The 19,369-nt window shown below is 40.2% G+C and overlaps 1 long non-coding RNA gene across 1 annotated transcript in view; it reads right to left on the minus strand.

Annotated features, from left to right (window-relative positions):
- Positions 1–14,511, minus strand: part of LOC136017666 (uncharacterized) — a 28,590-nt gene extending 14,079 nt beyond the window's left edge. Inside the window, exons 1-5 of the long non-coding RNA XR_010614035.1 lie at positions 14,428–14,511; positions 14,156–14,273; positions 6,905–6,975; positions 6,560–6,760; positions 1,617–1,755 (exon numbers count right to left, since the gene is read on the minus strand). This is a non-coding gene — a long non-coding RNA (uncharacterized LOC136017666). The remainder of the gene's footprint in view (positions 1–1,616; positions 1,756–6,559; positions 6,761–6,904; positions 6,976–14,155; positions 14,274–14,427) is intronic.
- Between the last annotated feature and the right edge of the window lie 4,858 nt (positions 14,512–19,369).

The following is a 19,369-nucleotide window of genomic DNA, read 5'->3' on the forward strand; positions in this document are numbered from 1 at the left end:
AAGCTGTCATGAAGAATGTCTGTCTTTTAAATTACTCATCCATCACTCATCATGGACAACATGCAAACAGCTGGGTCTGGTGTAGCCTGTTCACTTCCTGAAGGAAAATGGTTTACACAGGGTGGGAGCTTATATTTCCCATTTACTGTCTGACTGAATGTGTAACAAAAGACAGCCCAAGTCAGAGACAGGTCATTAGCACCTCTTAATATGGGAGGATTTCACAAATTGACATATCCTGGCTGGAATATGGCATGAGAAATCAGAGCTGCTGCTGGAGCATGAGTCAAAAAGATAAATTAAAAATTACATCTAGCCCAACCTTCATTACATTATTAAAGCTCTTTCCATCTGATCTCAAATGCCATGTGGATGGGTCAATTTGCAGATTGCCGTGGACATCCTAATGTTCATGTAGGCACTTCAAGACAAGCTGTCATAAGTAGTTAAATTGCCCTGGAAGCAGAGCCAAAATGCATTGCAGTGATGGCTGCAGCGATGCCTGCTAAAAAGCAAACAGCACGTCAGCAGCTCTCAGCGTTATTGTGCTAATGGAGTGTGAAATTCTGGTCCATTGCTTCACACTATAACTTTTTGTCTCCCTGATAATGATTAAGAGAAGCTTTGCTTGATTTGATGGTGGGTGGAAAGAAGGGTGAGAAAAATATAAAAAACCTCCCTTGGATGTTTCACTTGACCTTCAGAATCTCCAAGGGAGGGTTGTGTGATCTACACGCAGAGGAATTAACTGGCTTTTTTTGTTATAAAACCTGGCGCTGAATTTAGAAGCCCAGGGATGCATGATGTGGGATTACCATAAAATAAAACATCCCAAGCAGTTGTTATTTATTTAAAAGGCTATCTGAACCCAGCTGTTGGCTGAAATGAATGCAGGGGGTAAGATCCTACTGTAGCCCTTGGGAAGAAATGCTAACGCTTACAACCCACAAGATTGGAAGTGATCTGTGGTTCTGTGTTAATTTACTGGAAATTATTCTGTTTTCATTGTCATAATTATTATTATTATTATTAATGATAACATCTAATACTTTCAGAGCACCTTACCTCTCAAAGTGTTTCAAACAAGTATGCCTCCTAGTCATAGAATGATTACTGCTGCAATGCAGTAAGGTGGGTAAGTATCATACCATTTTACCGCTTGCATGGAAAGGGATGTAGTGATTTGTCTATGCTTGCATCAGTGGCAGACGCAGGGTCAGAACATAAATTTCCTGACCTGCAGCTCCATTTAACTGTGCTGCCTGTCCAAAGCATTCATTTCATCTGCCTCCTGTTAACAACTGATAGGCACAGAAAAAAGGCCTGAGACATTGACCCAAAGATTACTGAAATCAGTGGCAATGCTTTGAAGGAGCTTTAGTGCAGCCTTCAAATTTGCTCTTTAATTGCTCGGGTATTTTGTTTTCTGCTTAGGCCCTTGACGTTTTAGATGGTGAACTGCTCCAAAATTTTAAAGTACCTTTGAAACAATAAACCTCAGTGGCAGAGCCATACCAGAGAAAGCAGTCTCCTGATTAAGCACTAGGCTGAACTTCTGGTAATTGCTTTTAATTTCACGCACTAGGTAAAAGATATCACAGTGATCAAACACATACCTTGGGCCAAGCCAATGTTCTTCCAAATAACAGATTCAGGCAAAGCATTTGTGGATTTGTCACTATGTCAGGTTTTACAGAAAGCAGGATGAATGCCTTTGATGTGCAGTGAAATGCTTTCATCAGTCACCATTTGTTACTGGGAAAAAAAAAAAACCAACCAGAAAAAAAGGCTTAATCAGTAACTGAAAACTAGCAGGGAAAACTTTGCTCCTGGATCATAGGACATCCTATGCAGCTTTTTCAATAGGTACTGCAAGTTTTGCTAGATTTAGAGGTTAGATTACGAGAAGTCCATGATAGACTTGATGTGGTCTTTAAAGTATGCTATGATTGATTAACTAGATGGTCTAATACCCACATTAAAGACAGGATCTAGGATCTAGGGCTGTAAGGACGCTACCTCAAAATGAGAGTCACATCCTCCCTAAAATCACAGAAACAAACTAAGAGAAAGAAGAGATAGATTCTATTTTCATTTTTAAAGATGGAACAATAAATTTCCAGCTTAAAATTACAGCTTCTATTGCGTTGGAGAGCTCAAGGGCTGTAAATAATAAAAATTACTTTTCCTAGTCACTGCACAACAGGGAGTAGGGAAAAAACCAAAAGAAAACAAAACACAAGAATATTGAGTGTGATATATTTTGTTTCTCTCACTTTGAGGATGAACTTAGAGAATGCTCATGGTCTGTTCCTCTGCCTCAGCTAACAGGTGGGAATAGGTTGACAGATACTTGCTTTCCATCATAAGGTACATCATATGTACATGGAGAATCATAGAATCATAGAAAAGTTAGGGTTCAAAAGGACCTTAAGATCATCTAGTTTCAACACCCCTGCTGTGGGCAAGGACATCTCACACTAGACCATGTCACCCAGGACTCTGTCCAACCTGGTGTTTAACACTGCCAAGGATGGAGTATTTACCACTTCCCCCTTCAGATACTGGAAGGCTGCTATGAGTTCTCCTGGCAGCCTTTTCTTCTCCAGGCTGAACAGACCCAACTTTCTCACCTATCTTCATATGGGAGGTGCTCCAGCCTCTGATCATCCTCGTGGCCCTCCTCTGGACTTGTTTCAGCAGTTCCATGTCCTTTTTATGTTGAGGATACCAGAAGTGTACACAATACTCTAAGTGAGGTCTCACGAGAGCAGAGTAGTGAGACAAGGCGGGGCACAAAATTACAAAATGGAATATATAAACCTTTAGAATCAGTTTTAAGTAACATTAAGTTTGATGGCTTTGTAACAGTAGTAATGGAAAATTACTGAGGTGCATGATACATAGAAAAAAAGTAGAGTACAGCTAGAGAACATACTGAGAATTCTTGTACAAGATAAATTGTTATAGTTGACAGAGTTTTAAGAAAAACAGTCTAGAAGAACAGGACACAGGGATAAGGAGTATCTGGGAATGGCAGGTGTCCAGGATGGGCTACAGTTAAACCAACTGATAAATAGGAGGACAGGAGGATTATTATGTCTCTGGTGCTAATAAACCAATTAAGCTATTAAAAGCATCTACTGCGCATGCTTCAAAGGCTGCCAGAAGTGATGAAGATTGTTGGAAGAAGTAAACGACCCTCAGAGACCACCACCACAATTCTGTACGTATGCAGGGAACATTCTGGAAAATGATGTGATCCATATGTAGCCTCATGAATATGTATGTATTCCCAGGGACTATATAAGGATGGCTTGTGTAGCAATAAGGGGACACACGTTAGGAGGAGCTATTCCCTGTGTCCCCCGGTGCAGCAATAAAGAACACCTGCTTGTCAGCTTGAAAACTTTGTTGGCAAGTTTGTTCCTGGAGTTTTCTCCAAATCAGTAGAGGGGCAGGATCATCTCCTTCAACCTGCTGGTCACGCTGCTTTTGATGCAGCCCAGGATACGGTTGGCTTTCTGGCCTGCGAGCACACACTGAAGCTGGCTCATGTTCAGTTTCTCATCGACCAGCACCCCCAAGTCCTTCTCTGCAGGGGCAGTTTGAAACATGGGTGGCATGTATCAGAATATGGAAAGGTATTGCTTGGCTTGGGCAACTGGCCCTTTGAGTTTCAGGAGCAGACATCATGGAACTTGGTTTGCTGAGCCCAGGAGCTGAGCTTCTCTTACATTTTTTTTCAGAGAGACTTTCTTTCTTCCAAGTTTAATTGATCCTGTTTGGATGCTGAAGAAGGACTCTTCTTCATCAGGGTCTGTAGCAATAGGAAAAGGGGTGACGGGTCCAAGCTTAAACAGGGGAAATTGAGTTTAGATTTAAGGAAGTTCTTCCCTGTGAGGGTACAAATCTGTGCAATGGCACAGATTGCCCAGAGAAGCTCTGCCCCATCCCTGGCAGAGTTCAAGGCCAGGTTAAATGGGTCTTGAAGCAACCTGGTCTAGTGAAAGGTGTCCCTGCCCATGGCAGAAGGGGTTAAAACTAGATAATTTTAAGGTCCTTTCCAACCCAAACCAGTCTGTTATTTTATGATTCTAGAAATAAAGGTGATAAACTCCAGAAGCACAAGCATTTTACCAGAGTCAAACCATGTATACACATGTACAGAAGCTCGGAATAGACTTCTCTGAAATTCATAGCACCCCAGTTATTCTCAATATGGGGTTTTTTTCCTATACTGAGTACATAAAGCACACCAGCTGACACTAAAGGGCATTTGGAGCAGAGAGTAGCTTTGGGCAAACATTGTAGAGCTAGGAATTTGTTTGACAAATTTAATCTCCTTCTGTGTTTACAGATTATTTATGAACAGACTTTGATTTATTCGAATTTGTAGTGCTGGTCAGAGTTTTCCAAATCCTATGTTCTCTCAGCAGTGTCCTTGACCTGGTTTGGGGAATACATTTATGCTTGAAAATATCCAGCTAATATTACAAGTCAATACAGTTTAAAGGAGCATAATGAAATAAACTGGGTTTCCAATGAGTTTTCAATTTTGAACCTGACTAGCCATCAAATACTTTTGCTGCTTTTCACCTGACTGGATGAACAAGGTGCCTTGAAGGGTCACAGCAGGCTTACCTAAAAGCAGTGTTTTGACTTCCCTACCTAGATTACCTCCATGGCTTTATGAACACGAAAAGCAATGAACACAGCTGAATCCTGCTAGGATTATAGTTGCTTTGAATATCATTTCAGCTCTCAACTGACTTTCTGCTTTGCTATGCCTTGAAACAAATTCAGCGGTTTATCTGAACGTAGTTTAGCCTGTTGTTTACTCAAGAGTGTCAGTCACAGATGTTGGCTGGATTTTTTCCACAAAACCACAAAGCATTTTCAAGCCAATTGCTTAAATGTGATATGTGTTTATGTGTATACCCATGATCCTTTCTTTCTATAAATGTTTTCATGAGCACGAAAACCTATACATGTAGTTCATAAATCCTGTACAAGTAGTCCACAGATTCTATGAAACAGAATTCATAGATTTCATTCAATGTGTCCAAACACTTTTTGTTTGCCTTGTTCTGTCTGTTCAGCTTATTCATTTCATATATGCACTGCAAATCAGAAAGATATATTTGAACTTATCTTTATAATAATTAATTTGTGATTAGTATAAAAAAATAACCACTTCCACTGAACTTTTACCAACTGGTGTGCAAAGGCTCTGGGTATGATATAGCTGCTACAGAACACATTCAAATCCCAGTAAGGTCACAGCTTTCTAGGGTTCTGTTCCTAAAATGAAAGCTGGACTTTATCCTACATACTGTGTGCAGTATCAGCAGGGTAAGTTCTGGATAAGGGCTTGAAGAGTGGGTCTCTGGCAGGTGTATATGACACTTAAAGAGGTATTTTCTAGATTAGAATTTACCATATGGCTCTCCAGGAAAATATTTCTAATAAAGATTATTTTACTTCTGCACTTTGTCTGATTTTGAATCATATTTACTAAAATAATTTCACAAGACCCCTTCAAAGGGGTGTTGTTGCTTCACTCCGTGTCCCCTGGTTGAATACAATATGAGAAAAGCTGCTGGGGGATCAGGATATCATAAACACTCTGGATATAAGTAGGAATGTGAAGACATGTATCACTCTGGGTATTTGTACTGGATGATTTTACGTGCATTATTAATACTTTTGTAGGCACTGTTTAATTAGAAAGTAAATCAGATGTGAATTGCAAATGTTGTCTTCAAATACATCCCAACAATATTTATTTAGGAGCTAATAATTTTCGTCAGAAGCCTAAGAAATATTTTCATTCCAGATGTTCAATATAATAATAGCTAATTTTTGTTTCTACTTGATATTTATAAATGCACTAGCACAGTTACTTTGATGGCTTTCTACAGCATTTTTTTTTTTCTTTACTGTTCCAACAACAAATGTGCAGGAGAGCCATTCATTAAGGGAAATCTCAGATAATAAACCGCCTTGTGTTATAAACTGGATGGGTTATAAACTGGATGGGCTATCCACTTTACAGCTGGATAGACAATGGCCAAAGGTTTCAATTTTAAATACCATTCTACATCATATAATGACTGTTATATATTCCACAACAGTTCCTAGGTTGATAAATATTATTGTGGCCTGGAAATCTAGAGATATTCAGGGGAAAATGCTGCGGACAATGACATATCTCCTTAGCATACAAATAGCCTGAACCACTCAGAGCATTTATAGGTGGTTTGCTACAAGGTGAGGAGACAACAGGAAGAATAGAATAGGGTCTTATCTTCTTGGCTTTTGAGACACAGAGATGTTGAGGAAAATGTTAGATGTGTAAGATCTTGTCTTTTTTAACAGCTGAAGGTGTTATGAATAACCATGTAGGATCACAGATCTTTCCATAGTTTTGAGTTTTATCTCTGAGAATGTTTCATTGAATACAAATCTTTCCAGCACTCAATTTGTTTTCCTAGAAGTGCTAGCAACTCAACAAGTCTATAAAGGAAACAAAATCTGAAAATAAAGCAAAACTCACAGTCATTCTGACATTACACAAAACAACAGCTGGGCTTCTCCAGCGTCAGCAAGCATTGCTCTTGGGTGACGAAGTGTCTTCTGGCCTCTCAGGACATGGTGTTGACCCTAACCATCCTATGAACAGTATATGAAGGTCACATGGTCTTTCATTTTGGGGGAATGTATAATCTCTCTTCTGTATAATTTTGGCTCTTCCTCTCTGCAAGGAAGAAAGGAAAAGAGGAACACGCTTAGCAGCCCACCTGCAATGGAGTCAGGAGACTGATGGTCTACCTCTGGTGGCTAGTACCAACAAAGGAAGGCAAGTGACGACATGCAAACGTGTCCCCTGTTTGGTTCCCACCTCTAGAATACCACGGGCTCCTTTTCACAGCTTCTCAAGAGCATCTTCAGGAGATGTGTTCAGAATTCTTCCTGCAAGAGTTTTAGTACCAATTTGTTTCTGATGAGAGATTCTGTGTTTATTCCCCCAGTGGTTTTCCATAAGTTATATAGCTGGCTGATATCAAGAACTATTACAATCACATGCTCACACAATGGCATAATGAGATTTTCTTCTATCTGCCCTGTTCTTCCTCAGAATTTTCCATAAAGATGTTGTTTATGATTAATTTGTTCCTCTGATTGCAATGTAATTTACATTTATATGATACATTAGAAATTGGAAATAACAGATTTGTTAAAACTTTGTTACTTGGAAAATCTCATAACTACAGATGAAGAAAATCTGTCACAGCCTGTTATTTAACTAAGTTGGATTCTTTCCTATGCAGGTCATGCCTTTGGTATTGTAAAAGTTCTTATCTGAATCTAAAATTTAGGTCACTTTTTAATACATAACTTGCCTCAAGCAATGTAAATATTTAAGGATATTTACTGCCTGTGAGTCTTGCAGAACATAAACAAATTCCAGCATCTTACTTCTAAGAAGTAAGAAATATATTGGACTTGGGTATTTTCATTTTCTTTTCCCAAGTTCATCCATCATGCTCCTGTCAGTGGCATTCACCTACTTTCCAGCCCATCAAATAAACTTGTAATAGCAGTTGCTTTTAGCTGGCTTTGAATAACAACCCTCAGAACAAGATAGAAAATCGGTAACCTTCATTCGTAAATCTGGTTCAATACAGGTGTTTCCTACCACGACAAAGCTGGTTTTCTCTTTTTTGCTCTTATACAGTCATTCTTGCCCTTTGGCAGTGATTTTTTTGCTTTTCCTCACCTCATTATTTTGGGGTACACTGTAAGCCTGTTCTCTAAAATATTCTAAGACAGGCTGAGAAAGTTAGGGCTGTTCAGCCTGGAGAAGAGAAGCTGTGTGGAGACCTCATAGCAGCCTTCCAGTATCTGAAGGGGGAAGTAGCAAATGCTCCATCCTTGGCAGTGTTTAAGGCCAGGTTGGATGGAGCCTTGGGTGACATGGTCTAGTGTGACATGTCCCTGCCATGTAAGGGGGTTGAAACTAAATGTCCCCCCATGTAAGGGTTGAAACTAGATGATCTTCAGGTCCTTTCCAACCCTAACTATTCTATGATTCTGTGACTGTAGTGTTAGGACAAGGGATGATGGGTTCAAACTTAAACAGGGAAAGTTCAGGTTAGATATAAGGAAGAAAAGTTCTTCCCTGTGAGAGTAGTGAGGCACTGGCACAGATTGCCCAGAGAAGTGGTAAATGCTCTATCCCTGGCAGTGTTCAAGGCCAAACTGCACCATTTCCTGCTGCAAAGCAATAACTAGGCAACCATCAGATGATAAAACCATTCACTGGATGTGACTTGGTAACTATGATCCCCCTTGGAAATGATTTGATCACAAAGGAGTGGAAGGTACCTTGTCCTATTTCAAATTAAGTTGCCTTATAAAGGAGAGAAAGGGAAGCTCAGGCTGTAGTCAGGTAACAGACTGTATCTTCCAGTTCAGCCTAACAACTCTCAACAGACCCTAGTTGGAATGTATCAAAACTTATAGAATAAATATTAATTTTTAGGAGTCTGGTGCTGCTTGACTTGGCCTGCATAACTAGAATATTTTCTGGTTTGTTTTTCCTTTTAGTTTGCCTTTTGTTTTCTTTAAATTTTTTAAACAGATTCGAGTTGTCCTTTGTATGGCAACAAAGCTGTTTGTTTGAAAAAGCACTTTAAGATTTGAAAAACTGCATGTCAAGTAATGGAGATGGGAGTGCTATATTGAAGGAATACTGTGTTCAAAGGAACGTGACTGGGAAACAATGGATTATTCTTGCAAGGTTTGCTCTCTAGGATCACAGGCAATTTTGCAGCATAGCTGCTTTTAGGAGAAGCTGTAATAATCTTTCCTTTTAAGCCTTTGACACTGTTGGCCTGTGTACACTTGCATGCATACAAAACATACACTTTCAAGTCCAAGCAGTCAGTTATAAAAGCTATTTTTCCATGTGCTTATTATCCATCTGTCAGGAAAAAAATGCATATTTTGTATGTGAACTGAAAGGCTCGTTTTAAAAAGCATTAGACTGTTTAAGATCAGTTGAACAAGTTACCAGATTCTCAGCATTGGCATTTTAAAATGACCTATGAACAGAATGGAGCTACAAGGTTGAAACCAGCATCGAGGTTAAGCAGCACCAGTTTAACCCTTGAAGTTCTGACTTCAGGCAGAGCTAGAAGGTAGCCCAGAAAAATCACCTGTGTTCAACTGCATTATTTTTAAAGGCATAAGTAAGTCTCTTCAAGTTCCCTAGCTTATTTGTGCTTGGAAAGAATGTATGGGTAAGGCAAGCATCTCCTCAGCTATCACTGAAATATATGTATGAACACTTGTCATGTTGCTTGCATAGCCTTCCTCTTTGGGCTCTGGAGTTGAAAGAGAAGCAGTAAAGTCTGGAAGAGAAGGGGGCATGGCAGAGCCTTCCAGAGGAAGATGGGACATGGACACAGGGGGTGGGGAGCTCACACAGCTGAGAAGCTGTGTCTGCACCAGGTTTGGGAAGAAATATGTGGGGGAGCAGAACCTGTAGGTTGTGTCCAATATCACTACCTGAAAAATCAAACCTGTTTCTTATCAATAGGCATCTGTGGGCCTTCAGAAGAGAGAAAAGTGGTCAGTGGTAGGAGGGTCTGAGAACTGGAGACTAGGACACTGAAGAAAATCACTAACAAGACGTGAGACATATTGCACAGAGGATCCTACACTCCACACCAAAGCCTGTATTTAAACTAATTGTCAGATGTGAAGGAGCTATTTTACAGATTAGAGCAAACCTGCAGTCATGCACTGAACAATGGAATCATTTTGTGAAAATATAATGAAATGGTGTGTGAATAATCAGCCCTATAGGTAGTACATGTCAGAATGAAATGCTTATTTATAAATATGCTTATCTAAGAATAGACTACTCTGTTAAGAAATAAAAGAACTATTATCCCCATTAAGTTCTCCCACTAGAGGAGACTAGTTTTGAAAACTGCTCCTGCTGAATTTTTTGACCCACAATTAAGTAATCCCCTTGTATTTAACCTGCTATATTTAAGTGCACTAAGATTGCCTATGAAAAGACAAGAGGTACTACTTCCAATTATTTTAATTCATAGATGGCTTCTCTGTCACATTTAATTTAGTTCTTCTGCTATCCTCAAACTATAACCCTTTTCTTTCCCTTTCTCTTAGGAAAATGGTGAACAGCTATAGGAAGACTCACCTGCATCATCCAGCTGAAGCTTTCCCATGTATTTTAGACTTACATAACAAAACTTCATGAACCAAGGTGATGGGAAGAGTGGTATAGGATGAGCTTGACAAAGATACAACGTGTGAAATCACATGCTCTGTTGCATGTCTGCCTTTTATTTTCCTTTTAGAAAACATCTAAAAAGAGTTACCCTGCATTCTCCAGATTTCAGATTAACTAAAGGCTCAGTTTAAGAAGCCCAGGTCATAGAATCATAGAATCACAGAATGGTTTGGGTGGAACAAGACATTAAAGCTCATCCAGTTCCAACCCCCTGCCATGGGCAGGGACACCTTCCACTAGACCAGATTGCTACAAGCCCCATCCAACCTGGCCTTGAACACTGGCAGGGATGGGGCAGCCACAGCTTCTCTGGGCAACCTGTGTCAGGGCCTCAGCATCCTCACAGGGAAGAACTTCTGCCTAAGATCTCATCTCAGTCTCCTCTCTGTCAGGTTAAAGCCATTCCCCCTTGTCCTATTCTTGCAGAACCTTGTCCAAAGGCCCTCTCCAGGTTTCTTGTAGCCCCTTTAGGCACTGGAGGCTGCTCTAAGTTTTCCTCGGAGCCTTTTATTCTCCAAGATGAACAAGAGGTTCCCTCCACATATGTTAAAGACAGCACTGGGAAGTGCTGAGAGAAGGCAGATATTTTTGTAATTTTTATGGATTGAAGCTGTTATACTGAGTGCATGTGACTCAAGCTCATATTATACCTTCAGTTAGGTCCTCTGATTGATAGAAAAAAGTCAACAGGGCAGGCTTTGGCTTTAAATATACCTAGTCTTTTCTACAGTAAAGACTGTGTAGTTGCCTAGTACTCCTTTTAAAGTCAGCAGTGATGGTTTAAAAGAAAATGGGTTTCTCAGGACACCCATTTCTGTCTGCCTACCTGACTAACTGTATGTATTATGGTTCTTACCATAGTGTCTTGAGTACTGTCTCTCTAGAAGAAAGTTAAAATCTTTCTTCTGCTGCCGGCCCTCCTTCCCACCTCCCAGAATACAGATTGGCTTAAGACAAGCATTCCAAAAATAACACAGCTTCATCAAAAGGAGTTTAACAAAGAGGAGGATGGAAAAGGGAACAGAATGGATGCAATTATTTCTTGCAAATTGTTTATTTAGGGGATCACAACAGTTCTCTGAAGAGCAGAGAAAGAAAGGCAGGCCAAGGAAATACTTAAAGGGCATCTCTTCTTAAGTTTCAGGATGCTCCTATCCTTAAATAGAGCAAGTATAATACACAAGAACCCTAGAATCCTGGAAATAACAGAGCTGAGTTCAATAACTTGAGATAATGTCTAATTGATATATTAAAGTAAAATATTAAACATGCTTAATTCAAGAGCAAACAAGCATTCAACATCAATGCGGCCTTTTCATCTATTATGTTTGACAGCCAGCTATACCATGCAGGAACCTTAAATACCCCCTGTCTTGTGGAATATAACAGTGACAACTTACTTAGATCAGAAATTATATTACCTGTCTTTACAAGATTTTAAATCACTACCAGAGAGTGGAGCTAAAGAGCCACACACAGAAAGCATGGAAATGGATGTAAGATTTCTTTTCTTTATACTTGTGTGGACTATGTGAATTACCAGAAAGTCAAACAGGAATAATTCATTTTTATATGCGAGTGTTAAGTCATAATACATCTGACTGAATGTGAAGTAAGAAGTAAGTATGTTTGGGGAAAAATTCAGTCCCATCATGAGGGGAGTAACTTTGGTGGATTCAGAACTGAATTTTGTCCATTGCTGCTATTCTTTCTGATTCCTTTGCAAAAGAAAAAGAAAATGCAGCTATAAAGTCTTCCCCATCCAATTTATTTCATGCAGCATGCAGGAGACTTAGTCCTACAGTGCTTGCTGAGATTTGGAGAGGCGGAGTGGGGCAGGTTCACCCAAGAGAGGGGAGAAGCAGCAGTCTGTACCTTCATGTTTCTGAAAGGTTGAAGAATTTCACAGAACAGCTGCAGACTTGTTATTTTAAAGGAAGTGACACAGGGCTGTTGAGGGGAAATTGCACATGGACATGCTGTGCTCAAAAGCAGGAAAAAGCCTGTAATTTCAGGTCCACACTTAGTGTTCTGAAAGTCTTTTCTGGCATGAAGAACACAAATTTTTCTGCCTTATTAGTGGAAAAATGTTTGTTTGGAGAGGATTTTTCTATCCCAAAAGATACTGGTCTCCTTTATGGAGACTGGAGGATCTACTTACCTTGATATGCAGCTATAATACTCTCTGGATACATTCAGAGATTTCATATATTATCAGTTCATCAAAACAGTCAAACTACCATGTTTCTAAACTACAGCCTTTGTGCAGCATGTGATTATAGAGATGATGAAGGTAAGGTTAGGATCCACAAATCCTGGATCAGCTGTGCATTATTAGAGCTGATATCCTCTAATATCCAGCCACTAGAGACACAGAGTCACAAGTATGTGAGTAGTTTTGATTCAGTGCCCTGCAGCTATTGTTGAATCGTAGCACATTCATTTTTAAAACCAATTGGTATCTAGTTCATGGTTGTAACAGTGAAACAGGATTGAGTTGGATGTTAAAAACCACGGACATTGTACAGTTGGTTATTGAAAATGGAGAGATAATTTCCTTCACTTTGACTGGCTCATATTGATATTATTCACATAACTACAGCAATAAAACCGGTTGTTTCAGCCCCTCATTTAATTCACTAGACAAAAACCTTATTTCTGTTTCTCAACTGATAGTGGTTAATTGTCAGACACTGCAGTCTGATGCAGTATCTTGAAAAATGCTTGTTAACTGCACGTCTGAGCTAAATACTTTGGCTCCTGAGCTTATTTAATCTGAGATCACAGAGGAGAATGCACCCTGAAATTATTTTCTAAGTGACACAAATCCTTTCCATCCTCTGTTCCATTATTTCTATCTGTTAATGGAAAACATTCTTGGTATTGTATTTGTAAATGAGCTTTACCTGGAAACGATACAGTGGCTGGACAGCCTCAATGGTATAATGCTTTTTTTAACTCTGCGTGGGCAGGGTATAAATAGCAGCATGAAAGCTTTTCTTTCACTTCGGTATGTTTCCAATGTAGCTGAGGAGGGCTGATGGGGGGGGGGGAGGGATTCAAACCGAAGCAGCTGTATTTGGCTCTTTTGCTGTGACACCAGAATAGCACAGGTGACTCCTAGTCTCACAGTACACTCTTCCCACAGGAATGGATTGAATATAGGCACATAAGCTTAATATTATAATAAATTGATTACTCTTTGCATTCACTATTCCCTTCTGCCTAATTCAGCCAAAACTACCCATCTGTTTATCCCCTGGGCCCCCTACAGCTCATAGAGAAGGTGATTTTCCTGACTGTGCTCTTTTACTACCTTTCTGTTCACCAGTGTGGTTAAGTCAGTTAGTAATCAACTGTGAAATCCTTAGTAGGCTATTATTTGTTTGAGAATTTAATTAACACTCAATAAAAGGTACATTAATCTCAATGTGTGAGGATAAGCATGCAGGACATCATTAAATTTGATACTGTTGTGCCTAAAACCAATAATAGTCTTCCCTATTATATCCAGTGAAGCACCCTGAAATTTTATTGCTTGAATATTCAAGAATCACAAAATCATAGAATCAGCTAGGTTAGAAAAGACCTTTAAGACCATCAAGTCCAACCATTACCCCACGGCTGCCAGGAACTTGAATACTAAGGTCACACCTCAACACTGGAGATTTGATGCTCTGCCATTAAATGCTGAAAGCTTTCCCTTGCTCCACAAAACACAGAGGAAAACTCTACTATTCCCAACAATGTCAAAGGTCAGTGGTTAATTTCTGTTGCACCATGGTTTAGTTAAAACATGTGAGCACAGATGAGGAGGATTCATACATGTTCTGGTTCATCTGTGCTGAGCTCTGCAGGTCTCACTGGACGTGAGACTGTATGGACAGCAGCAGGGCATAATAGTTTCCTCCACTTCTCCCCTTCTCTTCTTGCTTTCTTGTACCTGGAGAAGAGGAACAAAGGGGAGCAAAAGGGTCTCCTCAGCTACTACCAGTGAAAGGTGGAATTGAGAGTTTTTCAATAGCTTGCAGATTAGGTTCTTCATGTCAGAATGAATGAATGAATGAATGAATGAATGAATAAAAGCAATTACTTACCCTTCTCCTTTTGAGTGAGCAAGACATTTCCTTCCAACTTACACTCCTTAACCATGTTACACTCATCACCCAGTTTGCACATGCGGCAATGGTAAATGTGCTGGAAAAATAATGTTGTGCATATCTGCAGGCTTCTGCATCCTCAATGAAGGTGGTTGTAGCTGTGCAACTAGCTTCAAGTGAGGTGCAGGTTGGTGGGTTTGCTGTCCTTTGCTCATTCTCAACTTCCCTGAAAGCATGTCGTGCTTTCAGTACTCTCAGCTCACAACTACCTCTTTGTCCCTGTTTGCAGAGGGATTGAAGAAAGAACCAAGGGCAAAGCTCACAAAGCAAAACTCAGAGCCACACAGTGATTCAGCAGCCACATGAGGAGAAGACCCTGATGCTTGATCTAACCACTGCCCTACTCTGTACCCACTTTGAGCACTGACTGAACACTGCCTGCTTGAATGGATGAATCACCAGATACTCTGCTGCTGGACTATAAAGATTCAGCTGCCTACTAATAATTCATTACACCCTGTGGAATACAAAAGGCTAAAGGAAAGATTTATGGGGGCATTTCTGTTCTCTGACAGAGCAACCCAGGCCTGAGGTATCATGCTGGGTTCAGCTCTCTGCGCAAGTATCAATAGCTCCTCACTTGAGAAGTGGGGTAGGAGTTTGGCTGTGATGATAGGCTGCCTCCACACAGCTCCCACAACTTAGATCAGGAGGCTGCTGTGAAGATGTGTATTAATACTACCAGACCTGACAGCCTCCAACTATATCACTTTGGTATCTCCTTTATACTCCAGCCTTTAAATTTTAAATTACTCAGAAAGTTTTGTTTTCTATGTTTATCCCCCTGATTAGTTGGGATGTTTCAGGAGGGGAACTTCTGGTACAGAAATCAGAGAGCTGTCTTATTATGTTTTATTCATTTGCGGTTGGAACTGGGTGATCTTAAGGTCCTTTCCAACCCAAACCATTCCATGATTCTATGATTCTGTAGCAGTCATCGTTGTTCCCCTCCCACCTCCTTTCTGCAGAAGGGGTAGCACATAATAGTGCACAGTAGTTACGCATGAACCTTCTCTGTGTTTTATTGTGCCAGTTGCTATCTTCCTACTTAGTACGAGTGGCACAGTAAATCTAAGAAAATCAATATTGTGTTTTATATGGAGCTCCAAATGACAACTAGCTTGCAAACACAGGATGTCTCTGTATACATGGTGGCATAGCATTTTCCTCCTGAGGAATTTTAAAAAGATAAAAAGGGTGATTTTACCTCCCACACTGGCAGTAGGAAAAGGTACTCTGTACTGGATGGGATACTGAAGATTAGTGATTCTTTCCTGACTGAAAAATGTTTTGGATTTGTGCTTGAGTTCAGCATCACACTAGAGTGGGAGAAAACAAGGAAGGATGGAAAAGCTTTGATTCACTGAACTGAGATGTGATAAGAACAAGCTTTCAAGAGACATGAGAAGTACCTGATTTGTGAAGTCAGAAGGCACTCTGCAACCTTTCAGCCTAGCTAAAGTTTTAGATAATAGTACTGTGCATTTCAAACCCAAGCACTCTCTCTGTCAAATAATGACTACTTGTCTAGACAAGAAAGGGGTTGTCTTTTTTATTTCTTCTTTCCCCAGTCAAGTTTCAATAGATTTTGCTTCTGCTTAATGCTGCAGGAGCATTAAGTTGGTCATTTTGGAATGGAGAAAACCATTTTCCCAGTGCAACATAAATAAGGGAGAAGCAATGCCTTGAGCATATAGCTATAACAGAAAAATTGGTTTAGAAAGTTCTGTGTTGTATCATATTCTATGCTCCTGACTTGGGACAATGTTCTTAGACTTCTAATGAAGGAGAAGCTGAACTATCCCTGAGCTAATCTATTCTGGTAATTCCCTTTTTTTAGGCTTACGATTTTTTTTCTAACCAGAGTCTTTCTTGCTGCATGTTTAGGCCTGGGACATCACCCTTTCCATCAGCAAATAAAAGGAATTGCCCTTCTCTGGACCCGCTCCAGCACCTCAATGTCTCTCTTGTAGTGAAGGGCCCAGAAATGAATACAGGATTTGAGCTGTGGCCTCACCAGTGCCCAGTACAGGAGGACAGTCACGGCCCTGGCCTTGCTGGTCACGCTATTGCTGATACAGGCCAAGGTGCTTTTGGCCTTCTGGGTGCCTGGGCACAAGCTGGCTCATGTTCAGCTCCATCAATCAGTACTCCCACATCCTTTTCCATGAGCAATTTTCCAGCCACTCTGTCCCAGGCCTGTAGTATTGCATAGGGTTGTGATTCAAGTGCAGGACCTGTCACTTTGCCTTATTGAACCTCATACCGCTGGCCACAGCACATTGGTCCAGCCTGTTCAGATCCCTCTGCAGAGACTTCCTATCCTTCATCAGATCAACACTCCCAGCCAACTTGGTGTCATCTGGAAATTTATCCAGTGTGTCCTTGATCCACCCACCCAGGGCATTGATAAAGATATTAAACAGGACTGGTCCCAGCTCATTCAGTCTTTGCTCAAAGATATTTCTTTCCAGTACTCTTTTTGTTTTTACTGCTTTCCTCTGGTTTGTCTCCCAGTAGTCTGGATTCTGTGAGGAGCATCAAGAGCTTTGTCGTGGTTTAAGTTGGTAACCCAGAACCATGCAGTCGTTTGCTCACTCCCCCTCTTCCTACTCCCACTCCCAGAAGGATGGGAGGAGAATCAAAACAATGTAACTCCCATGGGTTGAGATAAGAACAGTCCAGTAACTAAGGTACAACAAAAGCACTGCTGCTAGCACCAATAATAATAATGATAAGGGAAATAACAAGGGAAGAGAAAACTCACCACTCTCTGACCGATACCCAGCCCAACCCGAGCAGTGGTCTCACCCTTCCAGGTAACTGCCACCAGTTTATATACTGGGCGTGATGTGCTGTGGTATAAAATACCTTTTTGGCTAGTTTGGGACAGGTGTCCTGTCTCTGCTTCCTCCCGGCTTCCCCTCCTCCCTGGCAGAGCATGAGGCTCACAAAGTCCTTGGTCAGAGTAAACATTATTCAGCAAAAAACCTAAAAACATCGGTGTTATCAGCATCGTTCCCAGGCTGAAAGTCAAAAGCACAGTGCTGCACCATCTACTAAGAAGGAGGAAAATGCTATATCTGAACCTGGGACAAGCTTACAGATATCCCCATGTTGCAGCAGGACAGAAATGGAATGGCAGTGACACAAAAGTATGCAGTGACTAACCAGTAACCAGCCAATTGTTTTTAGCACTAAAAACAACAGTAAGAAAAAAGTCGTGTAGAAAATAGACTGATTCTCATCTCTTTTACTCTATGGCTCCATGACCTCTTTGAAATCATCCTTCATGGACAGAAGAGTAGGTGAAAGTGAGGTAAAACCAAAGCTCAAAGAAGGGTAGAAGAAAAGTTAATTTTCCTCTTCCTAGGCCTTGTCTACATAAGCATGGTGCACCAGTTAAATTCAGGTTATTTTTTAAATTGATGTAGTTAAAAGTAATACAACTTTCACGGATTCAGTTAATTCAATAACTGATCTGAGATAAATCCATATAAATCAGTTATAAACCAAACCTATTCACATGCGATACAGAGCAATTTGACTAAATCCATACCCATGCACAGGCTGTAACCCAAACAATATAATACTTCTGTGACTGCAATAAGCCATTATCCTCCCAAAATCTTATAACCAAGTGAGGCAGAATGATTGGAAGCTGATTTTTGAAGCAAATCAGTATTACATAGAAACGAGTTGCTTAATTTAGAATTACTATTGTTCATAATGTGTTTATTGCATACGTGCATAAAGTAAATGTATCACTGGGATCTTTCACAAGGAGATTTCAAAAAATGTAACAGCTTATTCTGCTTATTTGCAAACACAGTCCTCACAAGCTTCATATAAAGGACAGTATTCCATCTATGTTTCCGAGAACATACTGAGATACAGAAAAAACTGCTGTACATGACTGAAAAGTACATTTTTCTTAAGTCTTGCAACAGGTATGCTATAGCAGGAGGAAGACAAGAGATCATGGAGCCTTCATGCCCTGAAATTTTTAGGAGGAATATCCACACCCCTGCATGGCAGCAGCAGGAGGCACTGCTATGACACAGAACAGAACTGTGCTGCCAGATGAATTAAGAGGGGTAAGAGCTTTCTTTTGACCCTGGTCCTCAAGTATGAATTTCTGAGTTATTGCCTGTAAATTATAAAGCTTTGATTTTCCAGTGCACAATTTAATACATGCTTTGACCTTTCAATGTGCCATATGAAGCTTTGATCCTTACCAGCCGACTGTCAGGGTGAACTTTACATAAGATGAAAACAATTCATTTCAAAATTGTATTCCCCCTTCCCTTAAGAAAACCCGTAAAATATTTCTGAGATGGAGGAAACTTGTCTTTAGACACTGCCTCAGGGTAAATGCTACAGAAGTGCTACATCTGGATAGGGATGGTCAGAAACCTTGCTAATCACATCCTACAGGCAAGGTTGTTATGAAGCACAGACTGTCTAGGAAGAAGGCAAACTCCTAAGAAGAATGAAAATCACAAGAGAGTATTCTTATTTCAGCTTTACTTTGGAAAGGGTGGAAAAAAGACTAACAGTCCATGGCTTAAAATACGACTGTTTGTGGAACCAGGAGGTAATGTACTACTTCATGCAGGACGATAAGATCTAGCTCAGCTCAATTTAAGATCTCAGAGATAACTAAACTCTCCACTCGACAACAATGAAAACTGCATAAACCCAAAGTCCATTAATATTTCCAGTCCTGTTAATGCTATCAAAGTGAAAAAAAAACAACCAACCAACCAAACTACCACTCAACCAGCCCAACAACAAACCTAAAAGTCCAAACACAAACAGAAACAGCTCACAAGGAAGGTGAAAATATAAGTTTGTGGCAGAAAGTACTTCAGTCAGT

The sequence above is a fragment of the Lathamus discolor genome, chromosome 6 (genome assembly GCF_037157495.1).
Source record: "Lathamus discolor isolate bLatDis1 chromosome 6, bLatDis1.hap1, whole genome shotgun sequence".
Taxonomy (NCBI): Eukaryota; Metazoa; Chordata; class Aves; order Psittaciformes; family Psittacidae; genus Lathamus; species Lathamus discolor.